The sequence below is a fragment of the Salmo trutta genome, chromosome 28 (assembly GCF_901001165.1).
Source record: "Salmo trutta chromosome 28, fSalTru1.1, whole genome shotgun sequence".
Taxonomy (NCBI): Eukaryota; Metazoa; Chordata; class Actinopteri; order Salmoniformes; family Salmonidae; genus Salmo; species Salmo trutta.
Window position 1 is genome coordinate 30,785,641 of NC_042984.1, and position 19,444 is coordinate 30,805,084.

The 19,444-nt window shown below is 43.9% G+C and overlaps 1 long non-coding RNA gene across 1 annotated transcript in view; it reads right to left on the bottom strand.

Moving 5' to 3' along the window:
• Positions 1 to 205: 205 nt before the first annotated feature.
• LOC115166004 (uncharacterized) overlaps positions 206 to 19,444 on the bottom strand; it is a 23,633-nt gene continuing 4,394 nt past the window's right edge. The window contains exon 2 of the long non-coding RNA XR_003870259.1: positions 206 to 817. This is a non-coding gene — a long non-coding RNA (uncharacterized LOC115166004). The remainder of the gene's footprint in view (positions 818 to 19,444) is intronic.

Sequence of the window (19,444 nt, forward strand, 5' to 3'; positions counted from 1 at the left end):
CATGTTTCTATGGTGTGTTTGACTCCTATTTCTATTAATGTAATCAACCATCTAGTTCATTCTTCTAATCCTCTCCCCTCTTTTCTTTCATACCCTTCCTTCCCCCCCACCAGTGTATCCTTTCCCCCCACTATCTCCCTCCTCTTTCTCCTCCCCCCACACTCCTCAGTAAGATCACACTTAAAAGTAAAGACCACTTCAGCAGTTTATGGACTTCAGGATGGGTTTTTATTGATCAGACGTCTGCATTAAGAGTCAAAGAGAGAGAGACAACCGTTTGCTTCACTTATTTACCAACCCCACATCCCCCTTCTCCTTTCCCTTCCAGTACAGTCAGTTACAAAGGATAGCAACAATATCGACTGTAAAACATTACAATACATAGTTATGGCAAAAACGCTGACTCACTAAATAAGTAATTACCTGGACTATTTTTTATTGCAAAAAAATCTATATCCCTTCTGGTGTACAAAAGATTCATTCCTACTTGCAGCCTATCCTGTTGTGGTCTGAAGGTTCAGTTGGGCTGTTCTGCTCCTAGATCAGTGTGTCCATTCCTGACACAGTGTCTCTGCCAGAATCCCTCTGGTGAGCCCTGTTCTCAGGTCAGTGAGTCAGATGGAGTCTTGGTGTGTCTGTCAGCCATTCTTGGTCCCACTCTTCAGTGATCCGGAGTGATCAATGCACAGCTACAGCTGGTTGAAGGGGACCAAATCCATTGAACAGTTGATTTGGTTCCATTTTACCAGCTTTAGCAAAGCATTTTTGGTGTGAAGTCCTACAGTATGGTCTGAGGAGGTGGGACAGCTTCAGAGTCCTGGATGAGAGGTAACAGAAAGGAGGAAAGGATGAGCTCATTGACAGACACATGTTGTTGTGGAATTGTTACGATCAAATGCACATCCACATAGAAAGCACTCAGACAAAGAACTGATATTGGAGAAAACGATGCCATTGTATGAATTCCTTGGCCTGCATGGAGTAACAAGAGGGTAGGAGGGAACAGAGAAAATAATTATGGCAGTTACAGAGCAGAGAAAAGGAGAGGAGGAGGAGGTGAAGAGGAGAAAGAGAACAAAGGAGATTGGAGTGAGGCCCTACACACAAAAAACAAATGGTACCATAAAGTGCCAAATAAGGGTTGTGTGGCTTGTAATCATAGCAGAGCCCTTTTTGGTGCTATATGGACACTTTTTTTGAAGGTTCTATAAGAACCATGCTAATAAGGTTCTAAATGGAACCTCTATGGTGCTATAAAGATCCCTTTCCAAAGGATCTATAAAGAACCATTAAAAAGTTGGTCCTGGGGCCCCCCTTGGTGCACATTTTGGTTTTTGCTCTAGCACCACACAGCTGATGAAAATAATCAAAGCTTGATGATGAGTTGGTTATTTGAATCAGCAGTGTAGTGCTAAGGCAAAAACCAAAACGTGTGCCCAGGGGTATAGCATCAAAAAGGGTTGCGCTACGGTTAAATCCCATTTTTTATGTTTCTTATGATTTTTTAAATTCCATTTTTTTATTTCTAGAACCTTTATGGAGAATGGTTCCATAAAGAACCTTTCTCAATCTCAAAGGTTCTTTGTAGAACCATACTGTTTTTTTCTGGTTTAATAGCTATATTATATTGTTACAATTCTATAGGTTTTATTATAGTTGAATCAGGTGTGCTAGCTCTGGAACAGCTTGGGGACCCTGAGGAGAGAATTGAAAACTACTGACTTAGTCAACCTTTCTCAATTGACACAAGACCATACGTGAGTCTTCACAAGACACCGTCACTGGCCATAGTCATTTGTACTATTATAACGTTACAGATTAGATCAACTGGAATGACACACTCACGGTTGCACAAAAAGAGCTGTGCGCAAACCACGCACCAAAATATTCTAATAATTATCACCAAAAGAGGAAAGAACCCTTTTTTAAACTGCAAAGAACAATTGAAGGGCTCACATAGTTATTTTGGTCAGTATGGTTCCACATAGAACCTTTGAGGAACCCTCACTTTTTTTGCATGTAAGAGAAAACAGGATGTGAGTGCATATAAACTGCAGACAAACTTGAGAGAACAATTAATTTATCACAGGCTTGTCAATACTGCTAATGAACCTCCAGGATTCGACACCTCAGGAATTAACTCCCATTGACCTCTACAGAGCATCTCTCTCAATCCCCCTCCCTCTCTCTTTCTCTCTGTTTCCCTCTCCCCTCTTTCTCTCCACAACTTTCTCCCCTTCTCTTCCTCACTCTCTCCTCCCTCTCTCTCCCCATATCCCCGCTCTCTCTCTCCCTCCTCTATCTCTCTCTCTCGCTCTCTCACATTTACTCCTTCTCCCTCCATCTCCATCCTTTCTTGTGTCTACTTTCTTGTTCTCTATGTCTACCTCTCCCTCCCTAACTACCACATCTTTTGTACCTTCATTTCTTTATTGTGTGATCTATCATTTCTCCTTCAGGGCGATGTTGGCCCTCAGTGTATAACCTGCCCCAGTGTACTCAGCCACCCGCTAACTGTGTACTGCTTGCCTTTGGTGCAACTCACTCATATTCTTGTTCAATTAGCTTTAGCTGATCATTTAGCTATTAGGAAGTAAACCACTTCACACCCGCAACAGACTCCTGCCTCCACAAAATGAGCCATTGATAGTAAAAGTGTTTTTAATGCCAAGTTTCGGAGGATAACATTATCATGATATTTAGTCCCGTACTATCATTCCTCTTGACATCTTTCCTCCTTATACCTTGACCACTTCACCAATCCCTAGTCTATCTCTCATCCCATCAGAAAGCCAATGTAGCTACAAATGCAGCATACTGCTCAGCATACTGCTCAGTCTCTCCAATGTGTGTTTCTAAGGCTACATCTAGACAGGCAGCCCAGTTCTGATCTTTTTTTCACTAATTGGTCTTTTGACCAATCAGATCAGCTCTGAAAAAGATCTGATGTGAAAAGATCTGATGTGATTGGTCAAAAGACCAAGTAGTGGAACAAATATCAGAACTGGGCTCCCTGTCTAAATGCAGCCTTTATATCTTCCCACTCCTTCTCTTCTCTTTCTCTCGGATGCTTGTCCACAGGGAGATATGTAGGTACAGTATTTTGCAGACATAGTATGGGATGCACACTCATATCTAAGTATTAACATTCATGCATGCATGAATACACATAGTCACACTCAGACTCACACATACACACAGCTGGGTTCCTATCCCAGTATCACCAACATCAGTAGTTACTCTACATTCTCAGATATGACCTCTAACATTCAAAACCAGGTCACGTTCAAAACCAGGTCACGTTCAAAACCAGAAAGTAACATCTAAATCATTTCAGGATAAACGCTGAACAAAGTGGTACACCTTGTCGCACTGTAACTCACTGACACCTCAAAGTGCTAACCTGAATGTGAATGTGACTACAACGTGTACTGCACCTATTGCTACCAGGGCTTGGTTAGGCTTCTACAGAACAGGACTTTAACAGGTCGATTAAGATGTCAACGCTGTTCCCCAGCTGTCCCCACGTGAAGATAACAACAGCGACACGAACTGCAACACACAAATCAAATGTAAAAAAATGAATGATTAAAGAACAGGCGGGCGAGCTAAAGAGCAACGCAAACTTGTCACCTGAGAGCCCGGTGAATTGATGAGGGAGACACTTCCTTGGCTGGGAGAGGAGATGAGAAGAGAGGAGGAGAGAGGAGAAGAGGAGAGGAGCAGAAGTTCCCACTAGATAGCACAAACACAAAGTCAAAAGTGTCTATATGGTAAAAATGAATTAAAACAAAAATGTGATTTTTGGTCTGAATTTAAGGTTAGGGTTAGACATAAGGTTTGCAGTGTGGTTAAGGTTAGGGTTAGGGTTCGGTTTAAAATTACATTTTAAGAAGATAAATTGTTTAAATAGGTGTGTTTATGACTTTGTGGCTGTAGTAACTAGTGACAACCGAGGAGAGGAGAGTAACACACAGGGAAGGACACTGAGGTATGGCCTGAATTCTACCTGTCCCCGAGCTGCTTTTGTTATATCTCTACCGCACCGTACAGCACTGCAGAATGTGCCCACATAAAAAAAATACTATAGTATACTATGGTATAAATACTATAGTATTCACTGTAGTGTTTTTGCTGACCAAATTAGTTTTTACTGTAGTATAATTTTGTTTACTGTTGTATTTACAGTTCAATACTGTAGTAAAATAACTTTGGTTAAATACTATAGTATTCACTGTAGTGTTTTTGCTGACTTTACTATACTAATTAACGTAGTGTTTTTAGGGGACTGTACTATACTGTGGTATTTACTGTAGTGTTTTTGAAGACATTACTGTAATATTTACTATAGTGTTTTTGTTTGATTATCTTTGACATAGAAATGGAAACCTAATGGAGAAATACTAAAATAGCATATTTTCCATAATCTTTAGGGAACACAATATGGTCTACACTTGGCATGTAGATTTGTCACTTATGTGTGGCACAAATTGAGATAAGGGGTGGGGAAATGTTAAAAAAAAGTGTAATATTTTTGGCAACTGGAGTGTTTTTCCGGATATTACTGTAGTATTTACTACAGTGTTTTTTTTTTGCAGGTAATACTGTAGTATTTACTGTAGTATTCTACATGATCGAGGGATACTAGCAGTGCTTAATTTGAGCGGTATCCCAGCAACTCTGTTTTGGAGTGCTTCTTCACGGAATCCATTTTCCAGGATCCGGTACCTCTCGTGGCATGAAAAATAATTGTCACTGTTTGTGATGTAAAAATTATAATAAAAGCAATCAGAGTTAGGCTAATTCAAGTTGACTCCTCTGTAATTTCCTGGCTGCCCTCTAAACAACATAAAGTGGAAACGTGCCTGATAATTGACTGGTGTTGGGCAGGCCCGGGTTTATGATTTGCGCAGCATCGTAGCCTATATAGACTAACGCGTCGCCATTGCTGTGGTGAGAGAGATAAGCACACCAGTATATCGCACAGAACTAGAATGAGATTCACTTTCTGTGATATCTCTATCTCTCTACTCTGATAGACGTGAGCTTGAAACTATCAACTCTCCAGCATTGCACTTCGTCATTTCTTTCCTTATAGAACCATACCCGCGCGAAGGAGTCTGGAGGTGCCGCCCCAGCTAGCAATGAGGAATCGGCCCAGAAGCGGCCCTCTTCCGGGGGGCCGGAACTGATTGAATCGGATCTGAATCGGGTGTCAGACTCGGACCGGAATCGAAATGAATGACTGCCCTGAATCGCAGCACCCCTGATAAATTGAAATACATTTGCCAAAGTTATAGAATTACTGCTGTCTTTTTTGTTGTTGTTGAAATAAATGAAATAATTCCGAATACTACACTAGGAGTAGGCCTATAATTTAGCCACAGATGATCAATATTATTATATTATTTATTTTTTTGCCTAGCAGTGTGTAGCCCAATCACGAGGCATGCCTAGGCGCGGAAAATCTGTCAATGAACAGCAAGCAGCCAAAACAGGCCTTTCGCAATATTTGAAATACAATCGCGGGAAAAAAATACAGGTTGGCAATCAAATGGATCCTGCTGAAAATAGAAGACTAATCTGTCTGTAGGCTACCAAGTTATCAACTTCCAAATAGGCCTAATGAGCGAACAGCGTTGTTTTACCAAATAAAACAAGAGAGAGATAAGCTTCGCGGGTGAGTGAGCTGAGCATCATGGGGTGGTGAGTCAGTGAAACTGGAAAGCTTTTTAGGACTATATTTTCCGACTCATATTGTATAATTTGTGTCTCCACACACCTAGGTCTAGGCTATTGATGGATTGAAGACAAGGTCGTTTTTATTGATCTCAGATACTCAGTTTGTCAGTGTCAAAGTAGCCTGTCATTTGTGAGGTATGTGGAGGTATGTGGAGGTATGTGTGTGTGTGTGTGTGTGTGTGTGTGTGTGTGTGTGTGTGTGTGTGTGTGTGTGTGTGTGTGTGTGTGCGTGGGTGGGTGGGTGCGTGCGTGCGTACGTGCGTGCGTGTGTGTGTGTGTGTGTGCGTGTGTGTGTGTGATTTAGACCAAGGGAGTGTATTCTGGGTGTACTTGAGTTAAGAGGAGAAAATTGCTTTGCATGAAATCCTTTTCACACAAGGGCTTTCTATAGATTAGAAACAGAATCCCTCTGGTACACTTTCCTGCTACTCATTAAAATCTTTCCCTCCATATGTTTTCCCCCTTAAAAACACACATCCGTTTAGCTCATATAGACAGGTATTTATAAAGTCATCTGTACTTCTCCAGGTAAAGGTGATGAGATTGATTAATTGTGTGGCAGCCGGGTGATGTCCTTTGGCTGTTCCTTAGAAAGTACACAGTAAAGTGATGATATTAGAGGTGTCATATTCTCCAGGCATAAATTGTAATTAGTAGTCGAGCCAAATGCTCACCTCTCAACACCTCCTCTACTCAAATGCAAATTGTAACACGCAAATAGACAGGCTTAGAAGGCGTGCTTGTCTTGAGACGTATGGGTGTGTGTGTAGGCAACTGTACTGTACGTGTGTGTATGCAGCTGTACGTGTGTGTATGCAGCGCCTATATGCATACTTTTGTGAGGAATCAGGGGGAGAGTGTGTGTGTGTGTGTGTGTGTGTGTGCGTGCGTGCGTGCGTGCGCGTGCGGTGTGCCCTCTATCAGTCTGGCTGCTTTTAGTCGGACTGGATGCTTGTGTCTATTCTGGGAACCTGCTCGGCCCTGCATTCCTGCCCTTATATTGGAGATGGGAAGGAGGGATCAGGGTTTGGGACAGCTGGACCCTGGAGGGAGGGGTAGGGAGGGGTAGGGAGGGGTTGGAGGGAACTGTGTACAGGTGGTGTAAGGGGCAACTGCTGATGAGACTATGTATAGCCCTAAAGAGGGTCTGACACTCTGAACCCTGTCCCACTGCACAGCCTGTCACTTTGCTTCAATATTATCTTTATTTTTATTTTAGATGCACAGAATGGTCTGTCCATCACTCTCTCTTGCCTTCTTGCTCTCTTGATCACTCCCCTCTCTGTGTCACAATTCTCTCTCTCTCTCTCTCTCTCTCTCTCTCTCTCTCTCTCTCTCTCTCTCTCTCTCTCTCTCTCTCTCTCTCTCTCTCTCTCTCTCTCTCTCTCTCTCTCTGCCCCTCTGTTCCTGTCAACCATTTCACTCGGCTCTCTCTCTCTCTCCTTATCTGGACAAGTGAGCTCTGAGTGGTTCTCAGGCAGCTGGCCTGTTGAATGACACTACACCTCTCCCTTCCCTCCCCTCTGGTCTGGAGGGCTGGTGGGCCAAAGGGCTGGGGACCATCAAAATGCATCACTTCCTGTCACATCCACATTGTGCAAGGCCCCGTGCTGCTCTTACTCTCTGTCCTCTAGTGCCACCACAGATTCAGTGACCAATTGTCATTTTTCGTAAACATTTTTTTTTTAAATGTAACCTTTATTTAACTAGGCAAGTCAGTTAAGAACAAATTCTTATTTACAATGACGGCCTACTTGAGTAATAGAAAATGAAGTGAAAGTCACCCATTAAAATTTAACTTGAGTATAAAAAAGTATTTGGTTTTAAATATACTTAAGTATCAGATCAGAGGAAGTAGGCATGACCACGGATGTTCTCTTGAGTGTGTGAATTGGACCATTTTCCTGTCCTGCTAAGAGGTCAAACTGTAATTAGTACTTTTGGTTGTTAGGGAAAATATATTATGTAAAAAGTACATATTTTCTTTATGAATGTAGTGGAATTAAAGTAAATGTTGTCAACAATATATATTGTAAAGTATAGATACCCCCCAAAACTACTTAAGTAGTAGTTTAAAGTATTTTTTACTTTAGTACTTTACACCACTGCCATTGAACATAGCGGAGCCCTGGGAATGCCGGTCTGGACCAGCCAAACACAAGTAGCACAAACTGACAGAGATGTACAGCAGTATAAAATACACACACTACCTTGTGACAGAAAAAAAATCACTCATGTAAAATCATGGCAATCATCCATTCATGACTCCAAAAAAAGGTGTGAGTTCACTACCCTAGAGGTAGAGACTGTGGGAGACAGCTCAGCAGAAACGCGGGATTCGAGTGTGACCGTGTTTTTTCCCGCTGATTTATGTCAGTGTTGTACACTGTGGTACACTGTGCTGTGCCCCAGTCATTGTTAATGGAAGGCCCGTGACAGCAGGTTCTGGGGAAGATGTCAATCAGTCCTCTGGTTAATGAGGCTAATTCACTCCCAGTAATGAAACCGCTTGACCTCTGCTCAGACCGTAAACTTTATCTACACAGCCTTTATTTACTTCTACTAATTATCTACTTAAACGGAAGAATTGGGGATGTGTTGTGTTGTGCGTGAGCAACAATTGTGCTTTCTAGAACCAAAAAGGGTTCTTCGGCTGTCCCCATAGGCGAACCCTTGTAATAACCTATTTTGGTTCCAGGTAGAACCCTTTTGGGTTCCATGTAGAACCTTTTACACAGAGGGTTCTACAGTGAACCCAAAAGAGTTCTACCTGGAACCAAAAACGGTTCTACATGGAACCAAAAAGGGTTCTCCTATGGGGACAGTTGCGGAACCCTTTTGGAACCCTTTTTTTCTAAGAGTGTACACTGGAGGATAGGGACAATTGGAAGGACTAGATGTGGTCACAGTTCCCTGTTCTTAGAGCAAGGGTCGAGCCCAAGGCCTTCCCAGCCATTGAAGCCTGGCGTTGGTAGTTTGGTGGTCTCCCCAGCTGAGGCCCCCTGGTGTCAGGGGAGAGAGAGGTGGGAGTGCTGCTGCAGTGCAGTGCGGTGGTGTGCTGGCTCCTCTCCCCTGCATTCGGACGTGAGCAGAGCAACACCCAGGCCCTGACTCAGCACTATTCCTTTTCCTGATTGGTTGATCAGGGAAGGAATCGGTATTGTAACAGGATCCTTTATCCTCCCAGGTCGGCCGGCTTCTCTTCCCTCACAAAGATAAAAAATTACATTCCATAGGCCTAGTTTACACAACAGACATGTTCTATATTGTTCCATAGTTTGTTGATACGCAGTATCCTTTCCTGACTGTGTCTAACGACTTTATATGACATAATTAAAGGTCTACTCTGTGAGAGGGATACTCTGTGATTATTGCCTTGTTTAATTCCTCAGTCTTGATTTTACTTCGGAATGATTTAATCCTCAAAGCGGTTTTATTTCTTAACCTTTTAATCTAACGGCAACACCCTTTAAAGAATCAATAGCAATTTAGATTATATATTTAATTATTTCCTTGCCCTCCCGCCCTCTTTATCTCTATCTGTGTGTCTTTGCATAGAGCCACCAGATGTAAATTGGGTTTGATTATTTCTCTTCTCCTGCGCATCCTGTGTGTGACTGGGTTGGGACTTAAAAAGCTTCTCAGTTCTGGGTCAATGTTAGCCTCTGCCGAGTCCCCAACAACCGAAATGGAAAGAAAGCCTTCGAGGTGACTACTGCTTTTGGACGTTAACAAGATGACACTCCATCTTAACTCCTCCTCCACATTTACTGGATTGGTTGAAGAGTGCAGAAGAGAACCTCCCCCGACAGTTGTTTTCTTTCTCGTCAAAACCAGTATGTAGGGGATCTAGTTTCAGGCATTTATTTTAAGCCTGCTACGTTGTGTTAGGGTTAATGTAATGTTGCTTAAAAAAGAAATAAAAAAATATTTATTTTACTTAGAGCTTTTCATCGTACGGAGAATCTCAAAGACGCTTAAAAACAACAAAAATAAAGTACATGTAGTTATTGGGCTATATATTTGCTTTAAAGCAGTTTACTCTTGGACACGCCATTTGTCTTGTTGGCCTTGACAGTCTGAGATGAGAGTGCTGAGCCTCTCTTTTGCGGCGCGGCTGATTTTAACCTGCACCTTCTTGCAGTAAAATTATTTACGGCTCAGGGAGAGGGACAGACGGTGCCGTTAAAGGCAAATCTCGGGCTGCGTCGTCACCGCTGTTCTGAGGCCGGGACGATAGCCGGGTCTGGGACTCGCCCTGGTTAACCTCAGCGGAAGGCTGCCTTTCCCCTTGCCACTCAGACACAGCAGAGCAGAGGAAGTAATGGATCCACTCAACTCCTAATAACCATGATAACAGTACCCGGGTCAGGCTCTTAACTCACCAGCACAAAGAGCGAAAGCCAGAGAGAGGCAGACAGGGCAGTGACATAAAAAAAAATGAATGTGGAGGTGAAGGACTACTGGAATTCCATAAAAGCATCAGACATCTGTACTCTACATTTAACAGAAACCCACCTTTGATTTGATGACGTTCTCGCACTTTGTCAGAGAATGATGTCATACATACGCATTACAACTGGCTGCCAAACTGCAGCAGAGCAGACCCATCTTCACATCTCTCTCTCTCTCTCCCTCTCCCTCTCTCCCTATGCTTACCTTATGCAGACTGATTCTTACCACATGCACGATCCTACTGCCCACTCCAGCCCCCCATCACCTCTCCCACCATCGCTCCCACCCCTCCCTTAACGAAGTACGACCACTTAGATATTTTAGCCATGCTTTCATCACCATCACCGGCGGCCTCACAAAGCAGTGCTTGATATACACTCTGCCGCCAAACAAAAATCCAATGCAGTTAAACTCAGAAAGGAGCTCAGGCGGAAGAATATGCTGGCTGACACGCTCTCTGTTGTGAGTGTCGGACAGCCCTTTGTCAGCCCAACAGTCCCCTGCACGTCTCTCTAAAGAGAAGAGGTTGTATTAAATGTGCTGTGTTTAACTGGTGTCACCCAGAGACAAAAGGCAATAGAGGATGAACCCAGTTAAGGCCATCGAATAGATTTGAATCCATTGCATTTAATCTCCCCTTGTCTTCTAAAGCTGTACATGAGAGGGAGGGGAGGCAAGGTGATTCAAATCAGCAATTCTGGATTGCCTTGAGACAGAGTACTGTATGATAAGGCGAAGAAAGAAGTCAGCCACTTGAGACTAGTTCTTATCAAGGTAAGGTATGCGTATAAATGAGGGGAGAAGATCAAGTCCGATGTTGCGTTAGCTACCCATTGACAGAGCAATTCCAACAGCTTTCAATCTGTTTGAGTGTAACTGAAAATGATTTGATTGAATTATAGGTTTGGTTCTGGTTCTTTGGTTCTTTATAAACCTTCTCCCACAATATACATAATTGAAGCAAACACAAATACACATTATCCCAAGAATTCTATTGGCACATGCACCACTGCAGTACTCTCGAGTGGTCTCTAATTTAACCCATCCTGTGTGAGTTCATGTTTTCCCCTCTATTCCTCCTAGCTCTGCTCTCTGGTTTCTCTCCTACCCTACAGTACTTCCCTTTACCTTCAAGTGTCCTTCAGGGACCTTGGGCCCTTGGCTTGCTGCTCGGCTCTGCTGCAGGCCGGTGTTTCCTATTGCTCCCATTACATAGCCACACAATCTCTGTATTTCCCCACTAATGAGCCCCTCAGCCTGGCTGTCTGTCTATCCGGCTGGCCAGCAGGCCACAGGCAGATCAGTAGGGTCCGGACAGTAATCATGCAAATAACTCAAACTGCTCTCCTTCCCACTCATGTTAATACTACTCCCACTGTTACTACTGCTGCTGCTGCTAATAACACTGAGCCCATGCACATTCTACCACTTTACATTCCTACCATTACAGATAATAATCTGACCATGACATTGTAATAGTTTTCCCGCGAAAAGAGGAGCAATTATTTCAAACCACCCAGCGGCTGCTGAAACAGCTCAGAAGACATAACTCTTTATGTGTTTTAGGGACTCATTTTCAGTCCGCTGGCTCTCTCTCTCTCTCACACACACTCCCCTGGCTTCTTTCCAACTCCCTCTCCTCTCTCGTTCGCTCGTTTCCTCCTTCTCTCTCATCCCCATCTTTTTCATTTTCACCCGTCCCTCTCCAATTTCCTCTCTTCCTCTCCTCTCCCTGCTCTCTTTCTACCTTCTTTCTCCTGTTTCTCTCTTTCATTGTTTTTCCCCAGCAGTCCCAGTTCTTAGCTGTTCCAGCTTGCTGTGTCAGTGTATTGCTAACTCTCCCTGGTGTTGCACTCCTCTCACCCTGAGATGTATGTTCACTTAAAGCATTGTTTAATCAGGGATAGTTTCTTCTCCGGTCCTCCTCTGTGCCTGCCGTGTCTCCTCCTCTCACCTGCCACTCCTCCTCTCCTCTCCTCCTCTTCTCTTGCTCCACAGCTGGCCTGACACCCTGTCTGCAGCGCTACACACACTGCTGCTGCTCCCAATTACACCCCGCTTATAGGGGACCAGCAGGACGATACGCTAGGCCACACACACAAAGAGAAAACCCACACACATCATGCATGCACAAGCATGGGCGCGTACACACACGTGTGCACACACACATCCTGAAACAGACAATCGCAAGAACAAGCAAACACTAAGTGAAAGTGTACATACACTCAGACACAACTGTGCTAGGCTCCGCTTGAAGTAGGTTAGGTTGCCCTTGTCCTGCTTTTGCCATTCATTTATATTCTTACGTTTTATTCTGGCAATGTTCTGGCTATATTCTGGCTATGTTCTGGCTATGTCCTGGCTATGTTCTGGCTATGTCCTGGCTATATTCTGGCTATATTCTGGCTATGTTCTGGCTATGTTCTGGCTATGTTCTGGCTATATTCTGGCTATGTTCTGGCTATGTTCTGGCTATGTTCTGGCTATGTTCTGGCTATGTTCTGGCTATATTCTGGCTATGTTCTGGCTATATTCTGGCTATGTTCTGGCTATGTTCTGGCTATGTTCTGGCTATATTCTGGCTATATTCTGGCTGTGTTCTGGCTATGTTCTGGCTATGTTCTGGCTATATTCTGGCTATATTCTGGCTATATTCTGGCTATGTTCTGGCTATATTCTGGCTATATTCTGGCTCTATTCTGGCTATATTCTGGCTCTATTCTGGCTATATTCTGGCTATATTCTGGCTATATTCTGGCTATGTTCTGGCTCTATTTTGTTACAACCATAGACAGTATAACAAAGGTGTCCAGGCACATTGCTGAATCTTATATTGCCTCTGAGAAATACTATTCCCCCTTTGGCAGTGTTATTTTACATAGTCCTATGTTGCAGAGGATGGTGAGGTTTATGAATGAGAAAAAGATCTAGCATATGACCGTGTCATAATTCTTTTGACAGTTCTTAATAACAAAACACTGTTCGAAGTTAAAATGTCAAGTAAAGTCAGTTCTGGAACATAATCACTTTTGGGAAACATTTAATTTGCAATTGTATAATCCTAGTTACCTTGGGTTATCATTATGATAAAATATAGTCATTCTTTTCCATCAATAATTCCATATTATTACAGCATAAGCTATAAATGTTATGACCTTATAAACAGAGGATCCGTGTAACGATAATATTACGACAACTATAAACCTCTGCAATGTGGTAATTGTTCTGGCGCACAAATGTGTGTGCGTACGTGTGTGCGCACGCATGTGTGTGCTTGCGTGCATACACTTGTGTGCGCATATGTGGGTGTGTGTGTTTGCGCGCTTATGTGTGTGTGTGTGTGTGTGTGTGTGTGTGTGTGTGTGTGTGTGTGTGTGTGTGTGTGTGTGTGTGTGTGTGTATGTGTGTGTGTGTGTGTGGCGAGGAAACAGTAGAGCAGTAGACATTTTCCCGGCCGACATTGACAAGAGGATGCTTCCATCAGAGTGCCCTTGTTCCTTTAATTACTTCCTCCTGCTTTACAGCTCCGCTGAATTTTAATTAGCCCACGTGTTAATTTCCAGTAAGCATGACCAGTTCATATTGTGAACTAATGGCCAGGGTCTGGACTGAACTTCAGTACAAGCAGCTGGCAGTTCTGGGGACTTGGACTATACGCTACTATGATAATGCTGTGTAGGCCTTCTTCACATAAACATGCAAAACTATAGGCTATCGCAATTATAATCAGTGAAACTGTTTTCTATCCACATTGTTCCATTTGATTTGTTCCATGTTGCATTAATTATTACAAAAACACAATGAAAATGTCAGCCTAAATTGTACTTTGAGAAAAAAAAAGGTTTTTATGATCTAAAATAATTTCCGGGGGGGGGGGGGGGGGGAGTCCAGCTGTGATTTTAGCGATGCAGTTATTCATTATGTATCCATGTGAAATGGAGAGCGCCTGGACTATTCTACAGTTCCTGTGTTTCTGCAGACAGAGAGAGTTGTGCAGGGTTCGGATTGGGCTATTGGAAATTAATGCAGGCACTTGTCTGTTTAATTGATTGAAACAAACCTCCTCAGCATTGATCCCTGTTCTAGTGTTCAGGCCGATGGGCACGGCCCGGGGAATAGGGAGGGGAAACGAGGGGCTAGTTTGGAGCAACAGAGAGGCCTGAGCCCCTGACCCTGCCAGGATACAACTGGATGGTATGGATGTCCCACATAAGAGGATCCACGTTGGGTGTTTTAATAGAGCTTCGTTTGAGTAATATTGTAATTGCACCTGCATGAAAAATCTTCATGTTCATTTTCTTAGATGCAGCCTGTGTCTTCTTCTCTGCTGATCAATACCTTGATTGTGCTTAGATCAGATCAGACGTCCCACAGTCTCTCGTCAACAGACGTTTAATGGCCGATTGACTAATTGACTTTTCAACGTTGTAAATAAATTATGGCGAGGTCACAAGGTTCAGCACTATGGTAATTGAGTAATTCATGAAGCATCTTTTTTTTCAGGACTGTTTGAAGTACTGTATGTCTTTCGCCATTACTCTTTTGCTACTTTGTTGTCAGAAGGTAGCCACATTTCGGGTTGTTCGTATATTCAGAGACAATGTGTAGTCTTTCTCCGAGGCATGCTGGAATACTCTGTTTTAGTTTTATCGCCCAGGATATCTTATCAGTTACCATTTTATTGACTGATTGAGGGTCGTTAGTGGCAATGCATTTTGGGATAGGTCGTGGCCTCTCCCTCTTAAATCTGCCACATAGACAAGACTGCACTGGTGCTAGGAGCAATAGAATATCAATGTCCATGATCTCACTATAGAAAGTCCAGCCCCAGATAATGTGTACATTACGGAAAAATATACACTGAGAACGATATAACAAATAACAACCAAATCGATAGGGTGTTTGTTTGTGATGTCAATAGTAGGCATTCCCCTGCAACCTGAGGGCTCAGAGTTGTTTTCCAGCCTACAGATAGATAGGTGTTCTGTTTGAGCTATAGTTCTGGAGGTTCACCAGAACTATAGAGTAATATACAGTACAATAGAGTAATATACAGTACAATAGAGTAATATACAGTACAAAAGAGTAATATACAGTACAATAGAGTCATGTAGAGTACAATAGAGTTGTCCCGTCTGTGTCTTTGTGTTGAGGCGAGGAGACACATACAGTCAAGTTCCAAATGATTGGCACCCTTGAAAAAGATGAGCGAAAGAGACTGTGTAAAATAAATAGTACAAATACTAAGTATTGAAAACAGAAGTGCCAATGGTCTTGACACATTGTTAAACAAAATATATATCTGAGCAATTGTTTCAATCATATTATATATATATATATATAAATATATATAAAATCATACTATGTATATATATAGCTCTGTATTTGTATTATTTATTTTATCAAAGGTGCCAACAATTCTTGACCTGACTGTACATTACCCAGTACACTGCTAGGCTTGCACTAACTATTACATGATATCACAGACAATGTAGTGTAGTGTAGTGTAGTGTAGTGTAGTGTAGTGTAGTGTAGTGTAGTGTAGTGTAGTGTACTATAGTGTACTGAACTGTAGTGTACTGTAGTGTAGTGTACACCCTCGCACAGCACAGCACAGGACACTGCTACGAACAGATTAAAGCTCCCACACAATAATCCCCCCCCCCCCCCACAAGGCCCCTCTGCCTGACACCCAGATACACCACTTTACTTATCATACCGCGCCATACTGATTTACACCATAACACCACACTGACATATTGGGCCATATTGGTATGTAACAGAATTACACCACATAACATTACACCTTTGGCCTGTATTATACCAGCTCACATTCTTCAGTCAGTACTGTATTTCCGGTCATCATTTTCAATGTTACACTTAACTGTATCCTATTGCCCTCCCCTTTGTGGAGCCCCAGACAGGGTTGTCCAGTCGGACAGCCAGCCAGCCAGGCAGGTTGACGGGAGGCTGTGGTGTGTGGGTCAGGCGGGCGGCGCTGGTTTAGTGGGCCCCCCAGTCAGCTGGCTTTGGCTGTCTCAGCACCGTGCCGCAGTCAGCATTGTTGAATATTTAATGTCCTGATGAGCGCTTCCACCTGCTGACACAGGCAAATGACAGAACAATATACCCCCCCAACCCCCCTGCCCAGAACACCATCATCAATCCAGCCCTGCCTCGCCTGCTCACCGCTATTCCCACCGCCGCACCTCCCCCCCCTCCAGCGCTCTCTATCTCTCCCTCGCTGCCATTCTCTCGCTCTCTCCCAGCCCCCACTCAGTCTGTCCCTCACCTCTCTGTCTCTGACCATACAGACACTTCCCTCGAATCATTCTCTATCTGTAGGGCAACCTTTCCCTCTGTTCCTTACAAATCCACCTTCAGCAGGCCATAATAAAGACACTATGCCCACCCCATCATCCTCTACACTCACTGACCTCTCAGAGAGCGTGCAGTCAGGTCACCTCTGATGTGTCGTTTCATGCATTTCAGATCCAGATTGCCTCTGCAGGCTAGGTAGACGTATCTCTCCGTACAGACCAGTGAACAATCAGTGACCTCTCTGGTTCCTAACACTTTGGGGCAGCAATGGTTACTGTCCTTTTAGAAGTTGAAAGATCTCTGACCAACTCGGATCTGTAGCTTTGTCCAAGAGAGTTCAGCAGCTAAAGGATTAGAACTACACCCAGATAAGGTTCTGCACGGTAACTGTACCCAAAACAGGCTTAAAGAACAGACCCGGCTCAAAACACACGTAACAGTATTCAAAAAAAGCAGAGGTTGTTTCCGTCCATCCAAACCAGGCCAAGTGACTACAGTATGCCCAAACCCGTGTAATTACTTACAGCCAAACTCAGACGGACATTATGACCATGCGCAGTCATCAGACAGACAGTCAATCATCTGGTGTTAGAGCTACAGCGTCTTAGTCCCAGTCTTAGCTCCTTCCTCTCTCTGGCCTGCTGCTGAAGCCCATGGTATCCATTAGTAAGCATTTGTTCACTGCACCATTTACTGTAAACTGCTGTCTGTGTGAGTTGCCATCGCCCAGCACACAAACCAGTTCTGATTACCGTTTTTTAAAAACGTCTTTTAAAAATCAAAGGGCCCCAAAAAAGTATTCTGTGACCATTGAAGTATGAAATACAGCTGTTTCTTTTTAGAAAGGTAGAAATAAATGGGATGAATAATATCCTAAAATCTATTCAGAGCAGGTGAAAAGTGCTGACTGATTCGCTGCACCTCCTGTACTCTTCTCTGCAGTACATGTCGGATTGGACTCAACCGAACCAGAACGGAGCGGAAAACTGCGTATGCCTTCTCTTTAAATACTCCCACAGATACACACATCCACAGGTACACACACACACACACACACACAGGAACACACAAGAACACACGCACATAAAAACATAAAACAAGAGCACACACACGGACAGAATGTACACACACAGGTGAAATATAGACAGTGTTCAGGCTCTTTCTAAGGTCAGGGGTCTCTGTAATAAACGATCGTGGTTCTGTTGAGTCAGTTATGTCAAATCTTGGTCAATTAGTTAATTCTACGTATTTAAACCTTTTCTTGTTCGACTGGTTTGTCTGTGTCCAAATGCGCTGCGTTTGTCCCCTACCTGGGATACATACTTCTTTACATTCCATAGTTGCTCTTGTTCATATGGGCATATAAAGAAGTATGTTCCCCAAGCAGGTAATGCTCCTTTTTGCGCATTGGTTTCGCTCCACCTTCTCTCCTCTCTCGCCCGAGGAGCAAAAACGTTGAATCAGGGTCCCAGGCCGACCCCACCTGCAACGACGGCCCCCCTTCCCCACCACAAGGGTCCCAGTAGGAGAGAAGAATAAGCCTCCCCTCTCCACCACCCCTACACTGAAATCCCAAAGTCATTGATTCGTGTGAATCTGACAGTCTGTGGTGTACATGAACAAGTCTACTTGTTTCAGTTCAATCAATAAATGAGCAGTGTTAGAGATATTGGAAAGGCACTCACACAACACAGCCACCACCGTTTTGTCCCGTTATGAGGTTCTATTACTTATCTGGTCACACCATTAAGACTTTCGCCTTGTGCTATTTTACACCTCATTTCTCACGGATAAACCTCTCAAATTGTCCCATCGCAAGGAAAAAGAATCAACTACATTCTGTCTTATCATCCCCCACTTCCATACGGCTCTATTGTATTTTTAATGTTAATAAGGAAATAATTCATATTTACATTACCATGATTTTCAATTTCATTTTCTCACACAAAAAACCTGCATTGCCATAAATAAATGTTGCATGGTCTGCAGAGTACAACATGTGCTAGTTTGACATAAGGAGCAGTTTCTTACACCGGCTACGCAGAACGGCACACGATTCACCTTGAGTGTCACGCTTAGAGGTGCAGCTGCAGCGGAGGAGAAAGAGAGAGAGGGAGAGAGAAGGGGAGAGAGAGGGGAGGAAGAGAGAGGGAGATCTAGCGCTTACCTAGCGGATAGCTGTCAGGTAGTCTCCCCGGGTTCAGACGGGCCAATGCACCAAAGAGGAGTAAAGCAATAAAGGAGAGAAAGAATGAAGAGGAGGAGGAAGTGCATCCCCTGTTTTGCTTCCCTCTTAGTCAGTGTCCCAGGTGCTGCCTCTGCAGTCTCTCTTGCTCGCTCTCTCACACACAGCCACACACACACTCTCGCCCTCACTCTCTCGAACAACCCCCTCGATTTCCCCTCACTCTTCCCCTCCCCTCCCCTCTCTTTCTCTCTCTCTCGCTCTCTCTCTCTCTCCAACAACAAACTTTTAGTCTAATGCAGTGCTCCTCTTGTCCCACTAGTCTACACCTTTTCAGGTACTGCTCTCTCACGCCCCCCCCCCTCTCTCTCATTGCCACACGTCCATGACTTTCTCTCTCTCTCTATGATATAGAGCCTATACTTAACACTACCCACTCCTGTCCTTTGTATCTGTGTATCTGTGCTCCCCCTTCTCTCTCTTTCCCTCTGCCTCTCCCCTCCTCTCTCTTTCCCTCTGCCTCTCCCCTCCTCTCTCTTTCCCTCTGCCTCTCCCCTCCTCTCTCTTTCCCTCTGCCTCTCCCCTCCTCTCTCTTTCCCTCTGCCTCTCCCCTCCTCTCTCTTTCCCTCCGCCTCTCCCCTCCTCTCTCTTTCCCTCTGCCTCTCCCCTCCTCTCTCTTTCCCTTGGCCTTTCCCCTCCTCTCTCTTTCCCTCGGGCCTCTCCCTGCCTGTCTCTCTTTCT